The sequence below is a fragment of the Ochotona curzoniae genome, unplaced genomic scaffold, assembly GCF_017591425.1.
Source record: "Ochotona curzoniae isolate NIBS_2020 unplaced genomic scaffold, NIBS_Ocur_1.0 scaffold_4763, whole genome shotgun sequence".
Classification (NCBI taxonomy): Eukaryota; Metazoa; Chordata; class Mammalia; order Lagomorpha; family Ochotonidae; genus Ochotona; species Ochotona curzoniae.
Genome location: NW_024467123.1, coordinates 8,836,264 through 8,858,643, shown reverse-complemented (window position 1 = coordinate 8,858,643; position 22,380 = coordinate 8,836,264). Strand labels below are relative to the sequence as shown.

Here is a 22,380-nt window from a genome sequence, read left to right as displayed (position 1 = left end):
CACGGCTCACTGCAGCCAGCTGGGGAGTGAACCAGCAGGCAGCCATCTCTGTTTGTCCCAACCCCAACTTTGTAACTCTGCCTTTCAAAATAATTAAAAAAAAAAAATCCTTAAAACTGGGAATAGCTTAAATCGCCTGCATTTCAATACTCCGTTACAGTTCAGAAACACCACACTTAGTTTTACAGACGGGACAGGCTGAGACTAGCTCGGAACCAGGGAGCAGGGTAGAGAGGGTCTCCCACCCAAGCGTGTCCCTTCACCCTGCCCACTAGTCCAAGCATCCGCCCAGCCATGTCCCCCGCGCGCAAAGACGGGGAACAAATCTCAGCAGGCGATCCAAAGAAAGCCTGGTATTTTTAGCAGCACCGAGGCTGCTCTCGCCACTCGTTCTGCAAAGAAACGAAAAATCTTGGCGCACCACTCCCTTCTGCACAGCCTCAGCCTCCGAGGCGGACAGCAGTGTCTTCTGCCTTCCTCACAGCCATCTTCCTCGCCCTTTGCCCATTGCCACCCGGTCACTCCGTGGTGGACCCGCCACACGTGGCCTCCTCCCGCCGTCCGTGCTTCTCTCGGGCTTTGGTCGGGTCAGGGGCGAGCAGCGTCCGCGGCGCGCCGTCTCCACCCAGGCCTGGACCCCTAGGCCCAACGGGGCGGAGGAACAGGGCCTGGGTCTCCCCTCACAGCCAAGCAAAGGGTCAGGACGTGCGACCCCCAACTTCCACCCAGGGGGGCAGCACCGGCCGGGAGGCGGGGCCAGAGAAGAGGCGGAGCCAGAGAGGCCTGGGGGAGGGGCTAGCATGCGGGGCGGGGCCTGGGGAGGAGCGGGGGCGGGGTCGGGATGGGACGTGGGAGGAGCCAGCTGGAGGGGTAGAGCCTGGGGCGGGACTACGGGGAGGAGCCCGCCCGCGGGGGCGGGGTCGGGAAGGGACGTGGGAGGAGCCAGCAGGAGGGGACGGGTTTGGGGCGGGCCCGGGGCGGGGCGAGCGGGGCGGGGCCTGCCGGCGGGGGCGGGGCCCGGGGCGGGGCCGTGCAGGGCGGTGCAGGGAAGCCGAGCTCCGCCCTCGGCCGCCGCCAGCCGCGCGCCCCCGGCCCCGCCCCTCCCCCGCCCCGCCGCTCGGCCGGCCCGAGTCGCGCCCTCCCGCCCGCGCTGCCGAACTTGCTCTAACTTCCTCGGCCGAGCCGGGCCGCGTCGTGCCGAGCCGCCGCCGCCGGGTGAGTCGGGCGCGGGATCACCGCGGGAGCGGTGGGCCTGTCCCCTTTGCCCCCATTGTCTGAGGCCGCCCCTTCGAGCGTCCCCCGGGCACGAGGATTCCGCTCGGGCTCTCTGCGCTGTCCCTCAGCCGCCCCTCCCGTGCCGGCTCGGGGTCTGTGTGTGTGGTGTGTGTGTGTGTGTGTGTGTGTGTGTGTGTGTGTGTGTGTGTGTGTGTGTGTGTGTGTGTGTGTGTGTGTGTGTGTGTGTGTGTGTGTGTGTGTGTGTGTGTGTGTGTGTGTGTGTGTGTGTGTGTGTGTGTGTGTGTGTGTGTGTGTGTGTGTGTGTGTGTGTGTGTGTGTGTGTGTGTGTGTGTGTGTGTGTGTGTGTGTGTGTGTGTGTGTGTGTGTGTGTGTGTGTGTGTGTGGTGGGCGGCCTGCGGGGCGTCGCGCGCGGCTTTGTCTGCTCGGATCGCCCGCGACGACGAGCGGGAGGCCGCGGCCGGACCCCGTGGAACCCAAGCCGGGCGCCGGGCGGGGCGGGAGCGGCTGGGCCGTGGCCGCTCCGTGGTCCCCAGCGGCCAGCCCGGGGCTGGCGCTCCTTCCGGCTGGGTCCCGGGCCCCGTGGCCCCCGTGGCCCCCGTGGAGCTCGCTGAGACCCGGGAGGGTCTTCCTCCTCACCCCGACCCCGGTCCCGGTCCCAGTCCCGGCCCTGCCCCGCACGGGCGTGAGTGCGTGGCGACCGCACCTTTCTGGGTGCGGAATGTGAGGCTTGGGGTTTGGGAGCCAAACCAGACCCCCTGATCTGGTCATCTAGGAGATGGGGGGGTTTAGTTTTTCTGAGAGGTTGTGGCTCATCCAGTGCTACTGCCGCTGGACTCCAGAGGAGTGTGTGCCCCGGGGTGAGTGAAGGAATATGGAGCAGTTAGATGAGGGGCTCCCGGACACATGTTTCCGGGACTTGAAGTTGGCTTCCCGCAAAAAAAAAAAAAAAAAAAAAAAAGCTGTGGGTACTTCTGGAGTAGGGGCGGGGAGCGCGTCCGTCCCGGGGCTGGACAGGCGATACCCGCCTGAGCGTGGCTGAGCCGGGTCCTGGACGCGCTGAGTGCCGGCCTGGTACTGGGGTCTCCGCAGGTGCGTGCTGCGCTCTGCAGGGTTCTGTTCTGTCTTTGTGAGGCTGGTGGGAGTGGGTCAGCACCCTGCCAGCCCTTTTCCTCCTTGGCCTGCTGCATAGGAATAAGTGCCTGCTCCTGCCCTATTTGTTTAGGGAAACCTGCGGCATCCCTGGCCATTCAGCCAGCTCGGTGGTTGGTGGGAGCCCCTTTCTTTCCAGCGTGGCAGGCACTCTCAAAATGACTCCCACTCAGCCACTGAGGCCTCAGTTGCCTTCTCTGAACCCTCCCCAGGTTTTGACCACTGGAGGATTTCTCAACGCTCGCTGACCAGGCCAGGGGGATGGTAGATTTTTCTCCTTCCCTCTCACTTGTGTCATCCTTTGTTGCACAATGGAAAACTCTGTGTGTAGATGAGTCCCCACAGCCCTGAAGGTGTGACCCTGCTTGGGTCACCTAATGTGATCTTCAGCTCATCTAACAAACAACGTAGAACTGAGAGCCTGGGTGGGGAGAGGGGTGTTGCGTGGCGTTGTAGCAAGCCCTGTTCTAGAGCTCGGGACTGTCTGCCTGACTGTAAACTTGTGTGGTCTTAGAGCGCAGTCTAGACATGTTGTAGGTGTGTACCAGTGTTTATTGATCTGCACTTGCTCCAGCAGTATCCTGTAGATGTGCTGGAGTGCCAGCCTCTGGGGCTTCCAGGGCTGTTTCCAAGAAGTAAGAGCTTGGAGGGCAGGGGTCTACGGACCGGGTTGGCTGCCCAACCCCTTTCCCAGCAGGCATCTGTGCTAGTCTCCAGGAGGGCTCCTTCCTTCCCTGGTTTGGGAAGGGAGAGGCTGCCCTGAAGGTTGTGGCATGTGAAGTGACCTTCCCAGTAGGCCAGGGAGCAGGGGAGCCCTGGGTTCTGCAGCCATTTCCCGAGGTGTCACTTTGTTCCACCGAGGGGTTTGGCCTTGTTTTGGTAGTGTCCATGCAATGCCATTGTGCCAGTCCTAGGAAGAAATGTTGTAAAGGGTCTGGCATTGTGGTGCAGTAGGTTAAGCTGCTGCTTGCGGTGTGTGGCATTCCATGTCAGAGTATCAGTTCAAGTCTTAACCACGTAGCTTTTGGCTAATGACCTAGGAAGGAAGTGGGTGCTGTTGGCTTGGGCCCTGCTACCCACATGGGAGACCTGGAAGGCCTTTCTGGGTTCCTGGCTTCAATCCGGCCCAGCCCTGGCTGATGCAGCCACTGGGGAAGTGAACCAGCAGATATGAGATACCTGTCATGACCTCTCTGTTCCTTATGTTTCAAATAAGTAAATACACCTTCAAAAAAAGGTAGACAGGGTTATAGACAAGTTCATGGCAGTTATCTGAAAGGTTTAATAACAATGGCGATAATGGTCTTATTGAAATGGAACACCAAGCACTGTGGGAGAAACGTTACTTGCCTTAACTGGGTTACCTATTCCATTTTTCAGGAAGATCTTGCAGTCCATAGAGATTACAGACTTGCTTGAGGTCTCGTAACAAGCCAGATTTCCTCATTTCTAATTTAAGCAATGCTGTCCGTTCAGAGGTGATTTTTTTTTTAAAGATTTATTTATTTTTATTGCAAGTCATATATATATAGAGAGAGAGAGAGGAGGAGAGACAGAGAGGAAGATCCTCCATCTGATGATTCACTCCCCAAGTGACCGCAACGGCCTGATCTGTGCTGATCCGAAGCCAGGAACTTGGAGCTCTTCTGGGTCTCTCATGCAGGTGCAGGGTCCCAAGGCTTTGGGTCATCCTCGACTGCCTTCCCAGGCCACAAGCAGGGAGCTGGATGGGAAGTAGAGCTGCCGGGATCAGAACCGGCATCCACATGGGATCCTGGTGCATTCAAGGCGAGGACCCTAGCTGCCAGTCCACTGCGTGAGGTAATTAAAAAAAAAAAAAGATTTATTATTTGAAAGGCAAAGGAACAGAGAGAGCAGGAGGGAGAGAAAGAGAGATAGAGATTATCTTTTTCACTCTGCAAGTGCTTGACACAGCCAGAGCAGGGTGAGGCCACAGGCACAAGTCCAGAGCTTCCTCTGGGTTTGCTGCTTGGGTGGCAGGGGCCCCAGCACTTGAGCCATCTTCTGCTGCTTTTCCAAGATCAGAAGTCTAGTGGGCGGGGCTTAAGATGTCGCTGCAATTTGGGGTGTCAGTGTTGTAGTGGCTTCTTCGTGAAGCAAGCTGGCCCCAGCATCTCGTGGTTTTTTTTATTTTTTATTTATTTTTATTTTTTACTAGCACAGTCTGGACACATAGCAGGTACTCCCAAGCCCCTGCCGATTGCTTGACTGGTAACGTTAGCTCCTGTCTCCCCAAGGCCAGGGAAGGGAAAGGCCAGCCCTGCTGAACATGGACAGCTGAGGAGTCACTGCTGCTATCCTGATAAATCAACAATGTGCAAGGCGCAGGGGTGTAACATGATAGCGGTTCATGGTTACATGGCTGGCTGTTGCACTTCTGCTTTATGTTGGCCTCGCTGTGGGACCCTTACCAACAGATTGGAACACTTCTGGCCACTTGGATAGAAGAAGAGTGTTAATGAATCTTACACCAGCTATTATTTTTATTGGAAAAGTAGATTTGCAGAGAGGAGAGAAAGAGAAATATCTTCCATCCATTGGTTCACTCTCCAGGTTGCGTCAACAGTCAAAGCTGAGCTTCCAAAGCCAGGAGCCAGGAGCTTCTTCTGGGTCTCCCACGTGGGTGCAGGGTCCCAAGGCTTTGGGCCGTCCTGCACTGCTTTCCCAGGCCACAAGCAGGGAGCTGGAAGGGAAGTAGAGCATCTAGGGCCCAAAATAAGTCCTTATATTGGATCCTGATGAATGCAAGGTAAGGACTTTAGCCACTAGGCTACCATGCCAGGCTCCTTACCCAACTCTTAAAGCTTCTACCGGGAAGTGAAATTTCATGGGCCAAATCAAGTCACATGGTGATGCTTACCTATAAAATAGGACCGGAGGCGGGTTGGAAACTTTCGCTGAACCGTGCTAATGCCTACAGCCTGCCTACGCTCAGGCATTTTTCTGTGACTTCCCAGGTTCTGGTCTTTGTCCCCTGACTCTTGGCCATTACTGGAGTTCCATGGGTTTTTGTCTACTCCTTCTCATGGGATCTGAGGACTAAGCTGTGTAGAGCACCCTTAGTAGGCTGTGCCCTTGCCTTGTGAGACTCTGGGGCCCCCTGGTGTGAATGGCAATGGGAGATGAGGGGATGGACTCCCACAGGATACCAGGGTCTGTTGAGACTGGAGCGGTGCTCTGGCTGGTAGAGAGGACTGGAATCCTGTTGATTCTTTCTCCCCCTCAAACCGCTGCGGCAGGATGTTACTGAAACAGCCACACTGTGGGTCCTGTTTTGTGTTTTTAAGTTGGGCTCGTGGTCTCTGGTGACTTCCAGCAAGGAAGAGGAGGGGGCAGGGCAGAGCGGGGGTTGGTGGTGTGAACAGCCGCAGGGACCTGCATCATGGGTCACCCTGTCCCTCAGCAGGCTTTATCCTTTCTCAGGGCCCCTGCCATGTACCGTGTGAAACGGAGGAGACGGTGCTCTCCAGTGGTCCCCGGTCTTGGCCTGTCAGGAGAGGCCCCAGGGGACGCTGCTGTCCTGAAAGCCTTTGGCCTCAGTGGAAGCTAGCAGCCCCTTTGGCTTCCATGGTAGTGGTGTCCATTCTGATGGGGAATTCATGCAGTGGGCTGATCATGTCTCCGTCTTTTTTTTTTTTTTTTAAAGATTTATTTTTATTATTATTTTTTTATTGGAAAGGTGGATATACAGAGAGGAGAGACAGAGAGGAAGATCTTCCGTCCGATGATTCACTCCCCAAGTGAGCGCAACGGCTGATGCTATGCCAATCCGAAGCCAGGAGCCTCTTCTGGGTCTCCCACGCGGGTGCAGGGTCCCAAAGCTTTGGGCCGTCCTCGACTGCCTTCCCGGGCCACAGGCAGAGAGCTGGAAGGGAAGCGGGGCTGCCGGGATTAGAACCGGCGCCCATATGGGATCCCGGACGTGCTAGGCGAGGACCTTAACCACTTGCGCCACCGCGCCGGGCCCATGTCTCCGTCTTTGTCCCCCCCCCCCCCCCCGCTCCATGGTGTGGAGGTAAAGCAGGTGGCCACACTGCTCTGGCATGGGACTTGGCCAGCAGGCAGTGTCCAGTGCCTCAGCTGATTCGTCATGAAGGTGAATGACACTGTCCATCTTGTGGAGCGGACTGCAGGAGGCCAGCTCTGGGCTTGTGTCTACTTGTTAGCTGAATGACCTAGACAAGTCTGACTTTTTTTTTCCTCTTTCTGAAAAAAATGCTTCCTCATTTTTCTCATCTGTAAAGTGAGAGAATCCAGTCAGCCCTTCTTGTCCCTGTGGGGTTTCTGTGACGTCTTAGTACACGCTGCACGGTTGAGAAGCAGGGTCTGCAGCTCCTGAATTAGGCCTGATGCTTGCTGTCCCCCACTGTGGCTGTCAGCAGAGCACTCCCCAGCAGCTGATTCTGGGAACCCCACTTCCCCCACTGAGGCCTGGTAGGGCTGGGGAGGCTGGGCAGGGCTGGGATTTTCTCTGAGGAGGGGTTGCAGTCTGGTAACCAGAACCTTACAGCAGCAGTGCAAATTGGGTTGAAATGTCACTTTTTTTTTTTTTAAAGTCTGTTCTGCCACCTTTGTGAGCAGCCAGAAAGTGCAGCATACTCCATGTTTCAGCCAGGTGGCTGCAGGGTCTGGCCCCTCCTCCTTGGGCAATGGCTGGCCTGCCCTGGTGATTGAGAGCAAAATTGGGAGGTGATACTTAAAGTAGCTTCTGTGAGCCCCTAGTGCTGTGTCCCCTGGTGGCTGGCAGAGCTGAGGTCAGGCCCTCCTGTGTGGACAAGGGCAGAGGAGGGGCTGTGACAAGCGGCCAATGAACCTCCTCTCTGGGTTTTCCCTGGCTCGGTGTGCCAGGTCATGGACACTGCCAGGCCCAGCAGCATTGTGAAAAACAGCCAGCAGCCCTGAGACGTTCGGAGCCCTAACACTAGCGCAGAGGCCCCTCATAGCTGCAGATCTGAGCGGCGATCCTGGGAGGTGGCGGGCAGCCTGGGACAGTCTAGCGCCTAAAGCCTCAGAAGCAAGCCCAGTGCACTGGCAGTGGTAGGTAGAGATCAGGAAAAAGCCTCCCCAGCTAGTGACTGGGCCCTCTGGGAAGGGGACTGGACCTTTGGGATCCGGCCGCCGGGGCTCGGTCCGTAGCCGGAGGGTGACATTCGTTTCTGCCCAAGCCTTGTTCCTGTGTGCTTCCCAGCTGCTCTCAGCAACTGCTCTGCAGACAGGCTAAAGGTGCCCACGGAGTGACCATTGCCTCTTCCCCAGATGAATTCCTGACCACTGGCCAGCCTGGGGAATGAGCTGCCTCCTTCCAGCCTTAACCTCTGGGTTGGGCAGTTGGGATCAGGATTGAATCTGGGGCTTGGTGGGAGCCAGCTCAGGCCCAGCCAGTCACATGTTGCCTTTGAGAGGTGACAGTGGTGAGACCAGGAAGGCCTGGGGAGCTCTGTGCCTTTAAAGAAAAAATGACTCCGGGATTCTTGTTAACATGTTGAGACCAACTTTGTTGAGGATTGTTGCTGTGGGTTTTCATTTCTTATATTTGTTTGAAAGTTACAGAAAGTGGCAGAGGTGGGGAGAGAGAATTTTCCATCTTGGTTCACTCCCCACATGGCAGCAACAGTTAGTGCCAGGCCAGGCCAAAGCTGGAGCCAGGAACTTCGTCCGGGTCTCCCACATGAGTGACAGGGGCCCAAACACTTGGGCCATCTCCTGTGGCTTTTCTCAGGTCTTTTGCGGGGAGTTGGATGGGAAGTGGAGCAGCTGGGACAGGAACTGGCCCTCAGATGGGATGCCTGCATTGCAGACAGCAGCCTCTGCAGTGAGGTTTTGAGGTAGGGGAGGGAGGTTAGGTTCAACTCCAAATGCAGCAAAGGAAGTTGGGAACTTAGAGGCAACGTATAGGGTGAGGGTGTATGTAGTGTTTCTGGAACCTTTCTAGGAGTGTGAAGGACTTCTTTGCTGAACTGACTTAACAAGAATCTGACTGAAGGCAGGCCTGGATGATCTGGCCTTTCCTGGCAATGGTAGAGGTTAAACAAGGTGGGAGATTCTGGCTTAAACTCGACACTCAGGGTAAGAGCCAGAAGCCCAAGGTCAGGTCTTGTGGAATCATCCCACTGCATGCAGTATCCTGGGTCCAGTTAAGCCTGTGGTTCTTGCACTGACCTGAGCTCGTGGCCATGGTGCACTCAGGAGCAGCATACTTGCTCCTTGTGGGTACCTTCCTGGTGTCACCCTTACTTCTCCAGAAACCTTGGGCATTTCTTTGGCAGCAGTGCCAGCTCCTAGTCCCTTGGCTCCCTCGTTCAACCCACTGGACTTCCCTCTGCACCCAGGACTTAGCCTACCATCTCTGCCCCTTAGTAGAGCATGCCACCCACTGCCACTCCCCTCTGGGCACCCATCGTGAAGAACCCTCTTTTTTCTTGAGTTTCCTGCTCTCCTGTTCCTGGGCAAACCAGTCAGACAGCTTTGTGGTTCTCCCTCCGCCCCCACTCCCCCTTTTTCTATTTCCCTTTCTCTTTCTCAGCCCTCCTCACACCCCACAGCCAAGGTGCTGTGGGCCATCTGCCCCTGCCTGGATGGCCCCCTCCCAGGATCTTCAGGCCAGAGCACGTGCTCCTCCCCCTCGCCCAGGCCCTCAGCTGCCAGCCAACCTTTTCTGCTCTCCTGGCTCTGAGCCTGCCCCTTTGGCATGTAGGTTCCCACCGGCCTCCCTGGGCATATAACCCAGTTTGGTCTCTCTCCTCCTGGGGCTGCTCTTGTTTCAAAACAGCCAGCTTTTCAGGAACCAGGTCACCTGCTGTTGTGAGAAAAACCTGGTGTCTGTGGCTGGAGTGGGAGTTCTTCGCTTCCCAGTGGCTCCACATCCTGCTTCCACCCTTGCGGCGGGGGGGGGGGGGGGGGGGGGGGGGGGGGGGGGGGAGTGGTGGTGACAGAACCCTGCCCTTGGCAGTCATTCTGCTGTCTGAGGCGAGTGTTGTCGCTTGTCACTTGATCTGCTTCCTGTGAAATACAAGTCACTGTGTCAACATGGACAAGTTTTGAGGGGTATGCCAGAACAAGAGCTGGGGGTAGTTAACAGGGTGAGGAAAATGGGGAAAGCCAGGGGCTTGCAGTACGGGTGTGCGGGGAACAGGTTCTCCCACTGGCTTAGGCTGGCCCCAAGCTGCTGTGTGTGGGAAGACAGGGCAGGGCATGTGTCCTACCCCTTAGCAGCAGGAAGGACTCGGGGGAGTGTCACGTGCAAGAAATACACCAAGGCTTTCTGAGTGCTCAGTATTTATTGACACGTCAGTGAAAGGAGGCTTTTAAGCAACACATATGTATCACTCTAGCAAGGAATGAATATCCAAGTGCATCTCACAACCTCATTTTGCAGCTCTCGCTTCCTGCAAGGTATATAACGTTGAGTGGCTAAGGGATTGGAGTTTTGAGCTGGGAATTTGGAGAAACTGTTTTTAGCCTGTTCCTGGAGCTGGGCCAGGCCTAGAAATCTGTTGCAATAGCTTTCTTTAGAAGCTAAGTTTGAAATGAGCTCATAACATAGGGACCTTGAGCCTTGCTGCTGACTGGGGAAGGGTCTGAGAAGTCGGCCAGACACGTGTGGCCTGGACCTGGGGTATTCCTCATAGGTGGGCTGTGTGTGGAGCAGCATTAGGTTTCCCTCTGTCTTGAACTCCAGCTGCTCTTGCTCCCCAAGGAGGACTATATTTGGGGACTGGGGATGCAGATATAAGCAGGGAGCCCCCTAAATTGGCATGTCCTGGGGTTCTGGAGGGTGCCTCCTTGCTTTCTTTCCTTTTTTTTTTTTATTTAAAGAAATGTGCACACACACACACACACACACATGATATACAGATATATATATAAAGGCAGATATGCAGAGAGGAGGAGAGACAGAGAGGAAGATCTTCCATCCAATGATTCACTCAGCTGAAGCTGAGCTGATCTGAAGCCAGGAGTCAGAAGCTTCTTCCATGTCTTTTACATAGGTGCAGGGTCCCAAGGGTTTGGGCCACAGGCAAGGAGCTGGATGGGAAGTGGGGTCGCCGGGATTAGAACCGGCGCCCATATGGGACCCTGGTGTGTTGAAGGCAAGGACTTTAACCTCAATGCTAGCGCACCGGGCCCTGCCTCCTTGCTTTCTTCTGCTTACCTCTACTCTCTACAGGTGGTCTCCAGCCACCTGCCCCTATTTTTTTTTCCTGCCTCCAGCCATAAATGCCAAGCGTTTGAAATACTGATTTAGCTTTAGCCTTTTCATTTTAATAAAATATGGGCGTGAAATAGCAAAGAGACAGGGAGAATTTGGACTGCCTCCCTCAGCCCTTCAGTTCTGCCCCGCCCCCTGCCAGCAAGGCCTCGCTCACCAGATGGTTGGGGGCCTCATCAAGTGGGGCTGTCCTCACTTGCTTACTCCCACAGCGGCCTGCTCGCCACATTCTGCTGCACGTACTGATCTTCTCCCCGAAGCCTGTCGCCCCAGGTCTGCTGCTTTGCAGCATCCACAGTTCAGTCCATTCTTTCCAGCAGTGGCCTGACATCATCTGTGTGGGGAACTACATGCCACTTTTTCACCAGCCTAGGACAGATTCATGGAAGTGAGGGTTGCTTCAGGATTTCTTGTTGGAGCCGCTCTGTGGGAGTACCTTACCCGGGTGCCTGGGTGGCTAGACATGGAGTTGAGGTGTTGGTGGCTTCCCAGGGAAGGAAGGGAGCAGCTGACCAATACCAGGAGGGAGAAGGTGAGATTCTGATGTTTCACAGTTGGCCAGATAGGGCAGGAAGGCCTGGGACCTGGGCAGACATGTGCAGGTTCAGCTCTGTGAGCACCATGCCCCAGAGTATGAAGAGGCAGCTAGGGCACAGTAGGGGTGAGAGGCAGCTTTTTGCTTATGAATTTGTATGGGGTGAGAAGGGGATCAGTGATTGAAAGACACACTGGAGCTGGCTAAAAGCTTTTGGGAGAGCAGGTTTCCCCCCAGATTCTGGGACAAGTGTGTGTGTGTTGGACCCATGCCCTGGCCACACTGGCCTGTCTGTGTGCTGCTCTGGGATCCCACCCTTCCCCCATGCTGCCTCCTCTGCAGCCCACTCTGTGGGTACTGTGGGCTTGCCTGCTACCCTGCAATGTGGAAAAGGCATCTCATGTAAATAATGCTTGGGTGTTCTGTATTAAGCAGGAGCAGTGGAGGTGGGCTGGAGGACTGTGAGAGAGAACCGTGTTGTCTCTTCTGTGTCCCTAGCCCTGTGGGCACTGCACCACCTCTGTGAGATGACCACAGCCCTCTCCTGCATGTCTCTGGGCAGGAAGTAGGGAGAATGTAGGGGGTCCTGGCACAGAGGCCCCCGCTAAGCAGACCCTAGGTTGGTGAGCTGGGCTTGCAGCCTGTGCCCTGCCCTGGCCCCTGACCTTGGCAGGCGGAACTTCTCAGCATTGCAGTCACATGGAGTTCCCAGCTGCCCATGCCCGCAGTTCTCTTTTCTGAGGCCCCCAGGCCCTCACCAGCACAGAGGTTTCTATTGTGGCCAGGGTGGTAGTGAGGGCTGACCTGTGGGGATCAGGGGGTGGGGCCTGGGGCCAGACAGTGAAGCTATTCAAGAGCTCTGCGTGGGTTTCCTGCTGCCTCCCATTGTGGATTTGTCGGGGTGGGGGAAGAGGAGGAGAGGGAGTGGCCGGGCTGCTATTGTTGCTGGCAGCAGGAGCCCATTATGCTTAATCCAGGCCCCTTTGTAGGCAGCACTGCACCCCTCTGAAATGCTACTCTGGAGTTCTCAGATTCTGGGCCCTCCCAGGACCCTGAGCTTACCTCTTTGCCAACCCCACCAAATATGGAGGTTCCTTACCCTTTACCCTTTTGTGGACACCTTTGTCGAGATCCCCCTGAAGTTCCCATGCTGTGACTGGAAGCCTGGGTAAGAGCTCTGAGCAGCTGGGACGGCATGGGAGAGCCCAGGTCCCGGGCTGTCAGCCACCTGCCAGCCGCCTTGGGAGTGTGTTCTGCCTGAGCCCCCCAGTCCTGCCATCCAGCTGCGCCCTTGGGTGGGGGCCAGGCGCGTGCCTCAGCTGCAGGGTCCCCCCCACCCCGGCTTTATGGCTCGGTGCTCTGCCCAGTGTGCCCATTCCTCACTCGAGTGCTCATCTGCAGAAAAAGCCTGCTTGCCGGCTGCGTGGCCTGAGGCCGCCTCCACTGCTCGCGCCACAGCCATTTTCCTTTGTTCTGCCATCTCTGGGCTCTTGAATCTCAGGCAGGCAGCAGGCGCTTGGCACTGTTAGAAACCCTTGTGTCACAGATGCAGCCTCCCTGCCCACCCTCGTGGTTCCCCCGGTTCTTCTGACCAGACCTGCTTCTGGGTAGCTCCCTGCTTTGTGAAAGAGTGGATCAGAATGGTGGGTGGCTCCTTCCATGGGGACAGGGAGAGGTGGCATTGAGGCTGTGCGTGTGAGAGTGAGCTAGGCTTGTCCTGAGCAAAAAAAAAAGCCATTTCTGGGCACTCAGTGTGACGTCCTTGGCGTCCTGGTCCCCTTGAAATGTGTGTGGGAAGTGCTATTAGCCTTCAGTGGCAGGCTTGGGTGAGCATATGGTTTCTTTTTATTTTTATTTGGTCTCTCTGGTTGGATTTCTCCCCTGCCCCTTCATGGTTGAGTGTCTCTGTTCTGTCTGGGGTTGATTTCAGCTGTGTGTGGGGTGGCAGGTGGGGTGCTGTCTGAGTTCTCTTCCTGAAAGTGTGACCGCCCCAGCCCAGGCTGTCTCCTGCTTTCTAAACCACAGTCAGAATCTGTAACAGACACCTGCCTGTGACATCCAGGGCAGTCGCAGATAAAACATGCTTTCAAAACCAGGCTTCAGATCAGCCTGACTGGCTCGGCTGGCTCCATCAGCAAGGCTGTACAAATTAGGAAGCAAATCTCAGCCCCAGATAAGGTTGTACCTTGGTGTGGCCTCATTTCTATAAGAACTGTACCATCTGCAAAACGTAAAGCCGAAGGAGCTGGGCGTTGAGACTCTCAAGGGCATGGAGACAACAGCTGTGGCTTTTGGGGTGGTTGGATCCCAGAAGATTGGATCTCCCAGAGACTGGGAGAGGTCAGAGGTCAAGGCTAGGGTTTGAGTCCCAGCTGTGCTGCCAACTCATAAGTGAAGTGGCACTTCATTTCCCTGGCTGGGAAGGAGGGGCTGCTCAGGTGAACTTTGGAAATGCTTTGGCTGTACCTTTTACCGTTCTGAAAATTCAGCTGCAGGATGGGCATTCCCTGTGATGGGCCTGCTGTCTGGCTTGCTGTTTCATGATTTTGGGGATTCAGGATTTTGTCGTTGGCAGCCTATATTGAGAAGTGCCCTCTGTGCTTGGGTGTGTCTTCTCAAGCCTCTGGGGGTAGGGTGGTGGTCCCCTCAGCGATGCCTAGGCACCTGCTTCCAGCGCCCAGGGTTGGGTATGTGCCAGGAACTCTCTGAAAGATAAGTATGTCTCCCCTTTGACCTGGACTTGACTCTTCCTCACTTGGCACATTGTTTATACTGCTGTAGCTCCTACCTTGTGAAATCTGAATCTGGAGAAAGGGAAACAAAGCTTTTAATTTGTTTTAATTTGACTTCCTGCCAAGTAAGGCCAAGCTGTAAACATAAGAACTAAAAAATGGACTCTTGGTACCTAAATAACCTGTTTCCTTTTTCTGGGGGGCAGGTTCAGGGTCCCTGCTCAGGGTCAGCTTCAGTTAGTTGCCTCCCCCACTCCCTGCCTGTGCCATGCTACCCAGTGCTGCCCCGGTGGCTTTCCTCCCATTGTCCTCCAGCCCCTGTGCCTGCTGTATGTCTGCCTGGCGGGCCAGTCCCAGGAGGCCTGCGCTCTTGGATGGAGTCCAGGCTCCTGGGAGGCAGGCCTCACTCCTGCTCTGGTTAGAGTAGATTTCACAGCTGTTAAATGGGAATAAAAATAACCAGTGCAGATCCAGTGGGATGCACCAAAATATCAAACTCCTGAATTAAAGTGTTCCTTCCAAAAGGCTGAGTGTGTGGCGCCTTCCTGAGTGGTGGTTTTGCCTGTGTGCACTGGAGCTGTGGCTTGTTCTCGTACGCATCTTCTGTCCTCGCTGTTGTGAGTGCCACCCACAGGCGTGTCCGTGGGCAGCTTCAGCAGAGCCCAGAGTTGGTGGAGGTGCAGAATGTTCAGGGGGGCCTGGATCAGAGCCTGCCATTTAGCACGATTCTGCCGCTGATTCACATGCCCTTTGAAGTCTGAGACTCACCGGCTCAGACGCCTGCCCTGTTATTCTCACACCTTCGTCAGTCTGCTTTGTGGTTTTACAGACCTAGGCTCTTGTCTTCCTTAAAGCCATGGACTAGAAGTGGGTCTGGCAGTTCTAGTTCCTTTAAGGCCCCTTCCCTCTTGGGCGGGAAGTGCACAGCAGGTATCCCTCGGAGGTGGGGCTGGGGCTGAGAAAGTCCCCTTTGGCCTGAAGCCTAACGAGCCAGGTCGTCTGTGGGGCACGAAGCCCAGCCGGTAGATGGAGCCTCCCCCGGCCATCTGGTGCCACTGGCCCGCCCCATCCACTCCAGCTGGAGGGACAGGATCAGAATCAGATTGTAAGGGTTGTTAGAAGCTCAAAGAATTGTGTAGGAAGATCGTTTGATGTATGTTGAAGTTCAAATAAATAGACCAGAAGTGGGGAGACTATAAATTTCACGTTGTAGTAGTTTTTCAGTCGGAAAAGATGAAAGTGGCTTTCCTGATTGGTTGTGTCCTGACCATCCCCCCCTCTACTTTGGGGTGAAAGGAGTGTTTTGGGGAAGAGCTTCTGCCAAGGGGTGGTGGTGGGGGGACCCCAGCTACCCTGTTCAGTGGCCTGGCTGGTACTGGGCTAGGGGAAGGGGGCTGATCTGCCACCTGGCTCGGTGCTCTCCTTTCACATTGCTCAGCTTTCTGCAGGGGCCTTCTTCAGAACCCTTCTTCTTCTTTTTCTGTTGACATTCTCAAGGTACGCTTTGTCTTTTTTTCTTTCCAGTAGGCCTTATCCTCACAACTTCTTTAAGAAGGTGTTTTTGTTTATAGCTCTCAATCTTTTTTCCTCCAGGCTGTTTGAGTAACTTGGGGGTGGAGGTGTGGCAGGGGAGGAGTGGCGTGTTTGGAGACTGGCTCCGCCCTGGGCTGGAAAGTGCCCCATCCAAGGGAGTGGGGTGGTGGAGATTTGGGAACTCTGTAAATGGGGTTATTTGCCAAAAAGACAGTGTATGGGAACAGACACTGCACTTTTGAATACAGAAATCTTTTAACACCCAAGAGTCATAACCTTCAAGCCTTTCAGGCATCGAAAAATGGAGGAAAGGAGTAAACCTGTGTAATTCCCAAGTCTCCTGTGTAGTTTGCGGGAGGGAGGAGCTGGTAGAGCAGCAACAAAAAGAACATTTCGAATTTGCCTTCTGCATGCAAGTTGAGTCCCTGCAGCATGCCTGGCAGCTCTCACTACAGCCAGCACAGGCTTGGTTACTGGAGCAAAGTTTATTTCTCCCCCAAGAGCCAGGCCATGCTTCCCTCGGAGCACTCAGTGTGCAGGGTGGTTCCCATCTCCATTGTCAGCCCTACAGGACTAGCCACACGGCTTTTGTCTCCCATGTAGGGTCCCAGCCCCACCCACAGTGGGGAACACATGGGATCTTTGTTGACAATCTGTACGGACATAGCTGTTGGTCCCCAACTAGTGAGGGTGCACACATGGTACCTTCATCCACTTTGCATTTAAGCCATGCACAACATCTCATGGCTAGCCTCCTGGCTGCCGTCCAGCAGCTGTTGACTCTGCTGAAGAGAGCGTGTCTGTGCCGAGTCCCCTGAGTCAGACCCAGGTGCCACTCTGAACTGGAGCTATCTGTATGGTACTATGCTTGCAGAAGCAAGCCCTGTGGTGTTTCTCCCACAGCAAAAAGCCTCCTGGCCCCAGGGGACCCACTGTGCCAGCCCTGTGCAAGGGTGGATCACTGGCCTTGCCAGCCTGGGAGCTGTTGGCCTTTAGGCCGTCACTTGTCCCGCTTTCCTGAGGACTGCCAGCACAGCACGGTGGCTCAGTCCGCAGTGTTCCCGTCTGCAGTGGTGTGCAGCTGCCTGAAAAGGCTCTCCTGTTTGTTTCCCACGGGGGCATGCTTGCATGGGCATTTCACCTCGACTTGGGTTTTAAGAAATGCTGCTGTGGTTGTGGTTAGGGTCAGTGTCCATGGCAGCCTGACCAGGAGGCCCTGCCCCCCACCATGAGAGTGGGCAGCTTCTCTGCTAGGCCTCCACCTGGGCTTAGCCACTTGAGAAGGAGCTGGTGGGGGTGCCCCGGCTGCCGTGAGCCCAGGGCCCTGTCACACATGGGCGGGCAGGTAGGTGTTGTCTCTCCTCAAGCTGCCTGATGACTCATCCTGAAAATCTGTTGGGGCCACCCCAGTTGGTTTGTTGCCCAAATGTTTTGTTTGCTTATTACTATGTATTTTTAAAGATTTATTTACTTGAGAGGCAAGAGTTACAGAGAGAGATCTTTCTTCCACTGGGTTGCTTCTGAGATGGCCGCAGTGGCTGGGGCTGGACCAGGCCAATGACAGAGCTTAATCTGGATCTCCCATATGGGTTCAAGGACCAACATATTTGGGTCATTCTTCGCTGCTCTTCCAGGCACATTAGCAGGAAGCTGGATAGGAAATGGAGCATCCAGGACTCAAACTGGCTGCCTGTGTGGGATGCCAGCTATTGTAGGCAGTGGCTTACCATGCTATACCAGAGTGCCAACCCCTGTTATTATTTTTTATGTTTTTTAAGGAGTTATTTATATTGGAAAGTCAGATTTACCAAGAGAAGGAGAGACAGAGAGAACTATCTTTCATTCAATGATTCACTCCCCAACTAGCTGCAACGGCTGGAGCTGAGCCAATCTGAAGCCAGGAGCTTCCTCTGGGTCTCCCACATGGGTGCAGGGCCCCAAGGCTTAGGGCCGTCCTCAACTGCTTTCACAGGCCACAAGCAGGAGCAGGATGGGAAGTGCAGTATCCAGGACATGAACTGGTGCCCATGTGGAATCTTGGGCGTGCAAGGTGAGGACTTGAGCTGCTAGACTTTTACGCTGGGCCCCCCTCTGTTGGAAAAGTGTGACAATCTGTGGACTTTGCCACTTGCTTTATAGAATCTGCCTTAGTTTGAGAGTGTTCAGTGCTTCCGGGTGATAGATCCAGATTTTGGTGCAGAGGAGCTATGTGGGGTCAGTGAGGTGTTACCGTTAGCAGCAATCACTTGTATGAGGTAGTGTCTCCTGTCATTCTCACCACTGAGTTACTGCTAGGCTTTTTGTAATTAGTAAGTGTCCTATGGGTGAGACTATGTAAATAGGTTGTTTCCCCATTTAACTTGTCATCAGCTAATTTTAGGATCCAGTAGTGCCTCTTGACATAGTAGTTTCTGTCCTGATTGCTGAGTGGGGCTGCTTTAGTTTCTTAAGTCCTACCTGTATTCTTTAGCATTCTGCCCTAAAGAACTAGTCTTGTCTCCCCTTTGTTTCTCTCTTTCTCCGTATGTCTGTGAGAGAGAGAGAATGGGCTATGGACTATGGGCTCATGGTTTCTTAATTTATTCAGAGCCTTAGAATCCTTGACTATTATTGTTTCTTTTGATACTCGGGCTGTTCTACTTTGGCTCTTTCAGACTGATTTGCATGCAGGGTCCTTCCCAGCTCTGTGTCTCTCCAGGTCTGTTGGAGTCCTTCTGCATGGGGGTCAGACCGTGCACTGTGGAACCTCCTTGCCATTCCCTTAGCCTCCCGGAGAAGGAAGTCACCTCTCTGCCCATCTCCACACTGTGTTTCTGGAGCAGGGTTTCTTTGAACAAAAGCTCTTGTAAGCATGAAAAATAGTAAAAATAGTAAGCTTAGCAATCAGTGGAAGAGATGACCTCCATTCCAGGCTCAATGTGTGTTCTGCTGAGCCTGCCCACCTGCTTCCCTCCTGTGACCCACATGCCTCTCCCTGCTTTTTTCCTGGTGACAGCCCTGAGGTTAGACCAAAGCCACCTCTCATCAAGTCAGCAACGAGGCCCCTCTGTGCGGCTGAAACACGGCAGGTTTGGCATTGTGAATATTTGGTGGTGGAAATTGGCTCGCCAAGTTCAGTGTTTTCACAGAAAGCTAACCTCCGGGAACTCCAGGCTTGTGGGAAAGTACGGTAGGACTAGGAGCTGGTGGCCTGCCTTCCTCTGAACTTCCACATGGAGGCTGTCCTGGGGCTGATGCCTTGGTACCCTGTGTCCCAGGGCAGTCAGTGCGTTTGGGCCTGTGTTTGGGAGGTGCCCGTCTGCACCTTGTGCAGGTTGGTGCTGTTCTCCATGGCTGCTGTCTCCATGTCTGGTGGACCCTAGGTGTGGGGTGCTGAATACCTGGGGAATGGGTGGGGGAGAAGCTAAGACTCTTCCAATACAGAGAAATGAGTGAGAGTGCCAAGGTCCTCCTTTAGCTCTCATCTTCCCTCTGACATTCCTGTGGGCAGCAAGGCAGCCTGCCCTGGCCTGCCTAGCAACCCTCCTTCATACTGGAGGCCATTCTTTTAGTATATTCATCTTCTCCCTTTGGACCTCTTCCTTTAACCTGCAAGTGTTGCTCAGCACCCTAGAAGCTCTGAGAACCCCCCCTCTTTTTTTTTTCCTAAATATTTATTCATTTTCAATGGAAAGGCAGATTTACAAAGAGAAGGAGAGACAGAAAGAAAGATCTTCCATTTACTAGTTCATTCCCCAAGTGGCAGCAATGGCTGGAACTGAGCTAGTCTGAAGCCAGGTGCCTCTTCTAGGCCTCCCACACGGGTTTCAAGGTTTTGGACCATCCGAGCCATAAGCAGGTATCTATATGGGATCCCAGTACATTCAAGGTGAGGATTTAGCCACAGCCCTGGAACCTTCTTGGACAGTAGGATTGTGTAGGACTTCAGCCTTGCCACTTGCAGGTGGAGCAGGGGCTGTAGTTCCCTTGAGAATGTGGCTTCCTTTTCTGTAAATGGGCATTTCTAGTTGCCTTCACCACCAGGTGGAAAGGTAGCCTACACCGAATAGCTGGAGAATGAGGGGAAAAGAATAATGGGGGTCGTGGCAGCTCAGAATGTAGGTAGATGGCGTTATCATTGGGGTCACTTGGGTGTTGAAGAAGAAGAAGAAAAAGGAGTGGGGGTGTTGGAGGTGAGGAGTCAGGTGTTGAAGAGCTCCTCCGCGGCTGTCAGGAGAATGAGGGGAGGTCAGCGGCAGCTCCTCAGTGGACAGCTTAGGGGCTCAAGGAGTCTGAGGGCTCCTGGGGAGCCCAGTTGGTGGCCACACTGACTGGGTTTTTAGGTGGGCTGCATGGCTCACAGGCTGGTATTAGTGCCTGGTGCTTGGGGATCAGTCTACAAGCTGGAGGAAGCCCCAGCTGAGTCTCATGGGCAGGCAGCCTGGTTGGGGCCTGGCCTCTCCCACCCTCAGTACCCTTTTCTGCCAGTCACTTGCTGCCTTCACTTCTGTCCTCAGTGGCTGCCCCTCCTCTCTCCTGTCTGCCTGCCACCCTCATTTGTATATCTGGGTCAGGAGCTTCTCACTTCTGCTCTGACTTCAGGACTAAAGTACAGATGGAGGAGGATCGAGATTGTACTTTTCCAGCAGCAAGCTCCGTTGCCGTCCCTTGCAGCATTCTTGGATGAGCCACATGTTACCTGACCCAGGGAGCGAGTGCCCCATTTTAAAACAAACGTTGCCCCGAGAGAGTGAGTCCGAAAGAGAGATCAGGCAGGAGAGTGTGCACGTGACTGTCTCCTGTTCCATGAATGTCCTTGCTAAGGAGCAGGGCCCCCTCCCTTGAGTGGGGAATGGCCCAACACTGGTCACAGCTCACTTGACAGATCATAAGCTTTGGGCATTTGCTTCTTGAGGAAGTGCCTGTGGGCAGCCATGCTGGAAATGGATGAGGCGATGGGCTTTTCTTGAAACTTGCTTGTTTTAAAGGTCCGGTCTGTTCGGAGTTCATATCCTTGAAATTGTCTTGCCTTTTGCCCCTCCCCCACCGCCACTTGGGCCCTTAGAGCCCTGTGTGTTGATTATCTTGTATTTTCTGCAGGTCAGAAGTCCCGGTACAGCCCAACTCAGCCAGGCTCTGTTGCTCCTGGCTCTCAAGGCACAGCACATCAAGGTGTTGGCAAGCTCTGGGGAAAGATCACTGCCAAGCTCAGCAGGTTGTTTGGCAGAATTCAGCTTCTTGCTGCTGGAGGACCCCACTCGCTGGCTCCTTGCTGACCTGTCAGCCAGGGCTGTCCTGGTGGAGCCTGCCTCTGGTCGTTGCCCGGAGTTCCTCTGTCTTAGATCTCACAGCAGAGCACGGCATCCTTCTGTCTGTGATCCCTGATTGCATCTCTCCTGCCCTCAGCTGTGAGAAAGCTCATGGATTACAGTCCACAAGTGCTGTGTACTTGCACATTCAACCAGCCTCAGCTTCAAAATATCAGGGAAAAAATTGTGTCTGTACTGAACATGCCCATGTTTTTATTCTTATAATCATCTCCCACATAATATGCCATAACGGCTGTTTTCTTAGCATTAGATTTGTAAGTAGTCTAGAAGGGATTTGAAATATACAGGAGGATGTACATAGGTTACTTGCAGACAATGAGCTGTTTCATATGATGGACTTGAGCTTCCGCAGATGGTGGGGCCTTTGGGGAATACCAAGAGATACTGTCTTTCAGGCCTACTCAGATCATCTCCGTGTGTTAAGAGCAGTGGGTTAGCAACCTTGATTTCATCTGCAAGGTCTCTTCTGTCCTTTCTTTTCTGTGAAGAGAAACATTTCTTTTTACTTTGCTAGATAACAAGGTTGCAATAAAATTTTGAAATTGTCCTGGAGTTTCTTTAGGTAAAAGTGATAGGGGCCACTTTTCCATTCCCTTCCTTTCCCTCTGGTGTTGGGTAACTGCCTGTCCCACTTTAGCTGGATACTGCAGGTGTATTGTGCAGAAGGAAAAACCAAGGGCTTGGGACACTTCTGGCGTTACTGGGAATTAATACCGAGATCACTTCCATTTTCCAGTCTTCTGATCCCGTATTGGGTGTCCAGAATACTGACAGGCAAACGCTTCCTCATGGGGAAAACCTAGCCAGGATAAGAGGAAATGAACAAATGATGCTGACGGCAAGGATTTCCCGCAAGGGGCCCAGACGGATCACCTGAGACAGAAACTTGCCTGCCCGAGGACTAAGATTCCTGAATCATATGCTCTTAATCATGACGAGTATTAATGTGTCCTGGGAAGGAAATAGCTAATGTGAAATAAAGCAAAGCAAACTTTTAAAAATACTTGGAAGAACTAGTCTGTGTGGAGAAACGGACATTTTGAAAAAAGGCTGGCGCAGTGGCAGAGCCAGTAAAGATTCTCATCACAGAATGCTGTTTGCAATGCCAGCTTTCCATAGGGACAACAGGTTGTGTCCTGGCTGTTCCACTTCCCATCCAGCTCCCTGCTAATACCCATGGGAAAGCAACAGCAGATGGACCAAGTGCTTGGGGCCCTGCCACTGGATGAAGCTCTTGGCTCCTGACTTCTGCCAGGCTAAGCACTGGCCATTTGCACCTGTCTGGGGAGTGAGCCAGAGGTTTCAAAAATTGCTCTCTCTCTGTGTTAACTTTTTTTTTTTTTTTTAAGATTTATTTATTTTATTGGAAAGTCAGATATACAGAGAGGAGGAGAGACAGTGAGAAAAATCATCCACCCGATGATTCACTCCCCAAGTGATCACAACAACCGATGCTATGCCGATCTGAAGCCAGGATCCAGGAACCTCTTCCAGGTCTCCCACACCGGTGCAGGGTCCCAAGGCTTTGGGTCATGCTCCACTGCTTTTCCAGGCCACAAGCAGGGAGCTGGATGGGAAGTAGAGCAGACAGGACCTGAACTGGCAATCATATGAGATTCCAGTTAGTGCAAGGTGAGGATTTAACCACTGGGCTAT

The 22,380-nt window shown here is 54.0% G+C and overlaps 1 protein-coding gene across 1 annotated transcript in view; it reads left to right on the top strand.

Annotated features, from left to right (window-relative positions):
• Window positions 1-1,134: 1,134 nt before the first annotated feature.
• The window catches only part of TSPAN14 (tetraspanin 14), a 51,088-nt gene continuing 29,842 nt past the window's right edge, over window positions 1,135-22,380 (top strand). The window contains exon 1 of the mRNA XM_040970482.1: window positions 1,135-1,215. The gene's annotated coding sequence lies outside the window, so the exon portion shown is untranslated. The remainder of the gene's footprint in view (window positions 1,216-22,380) is intronic.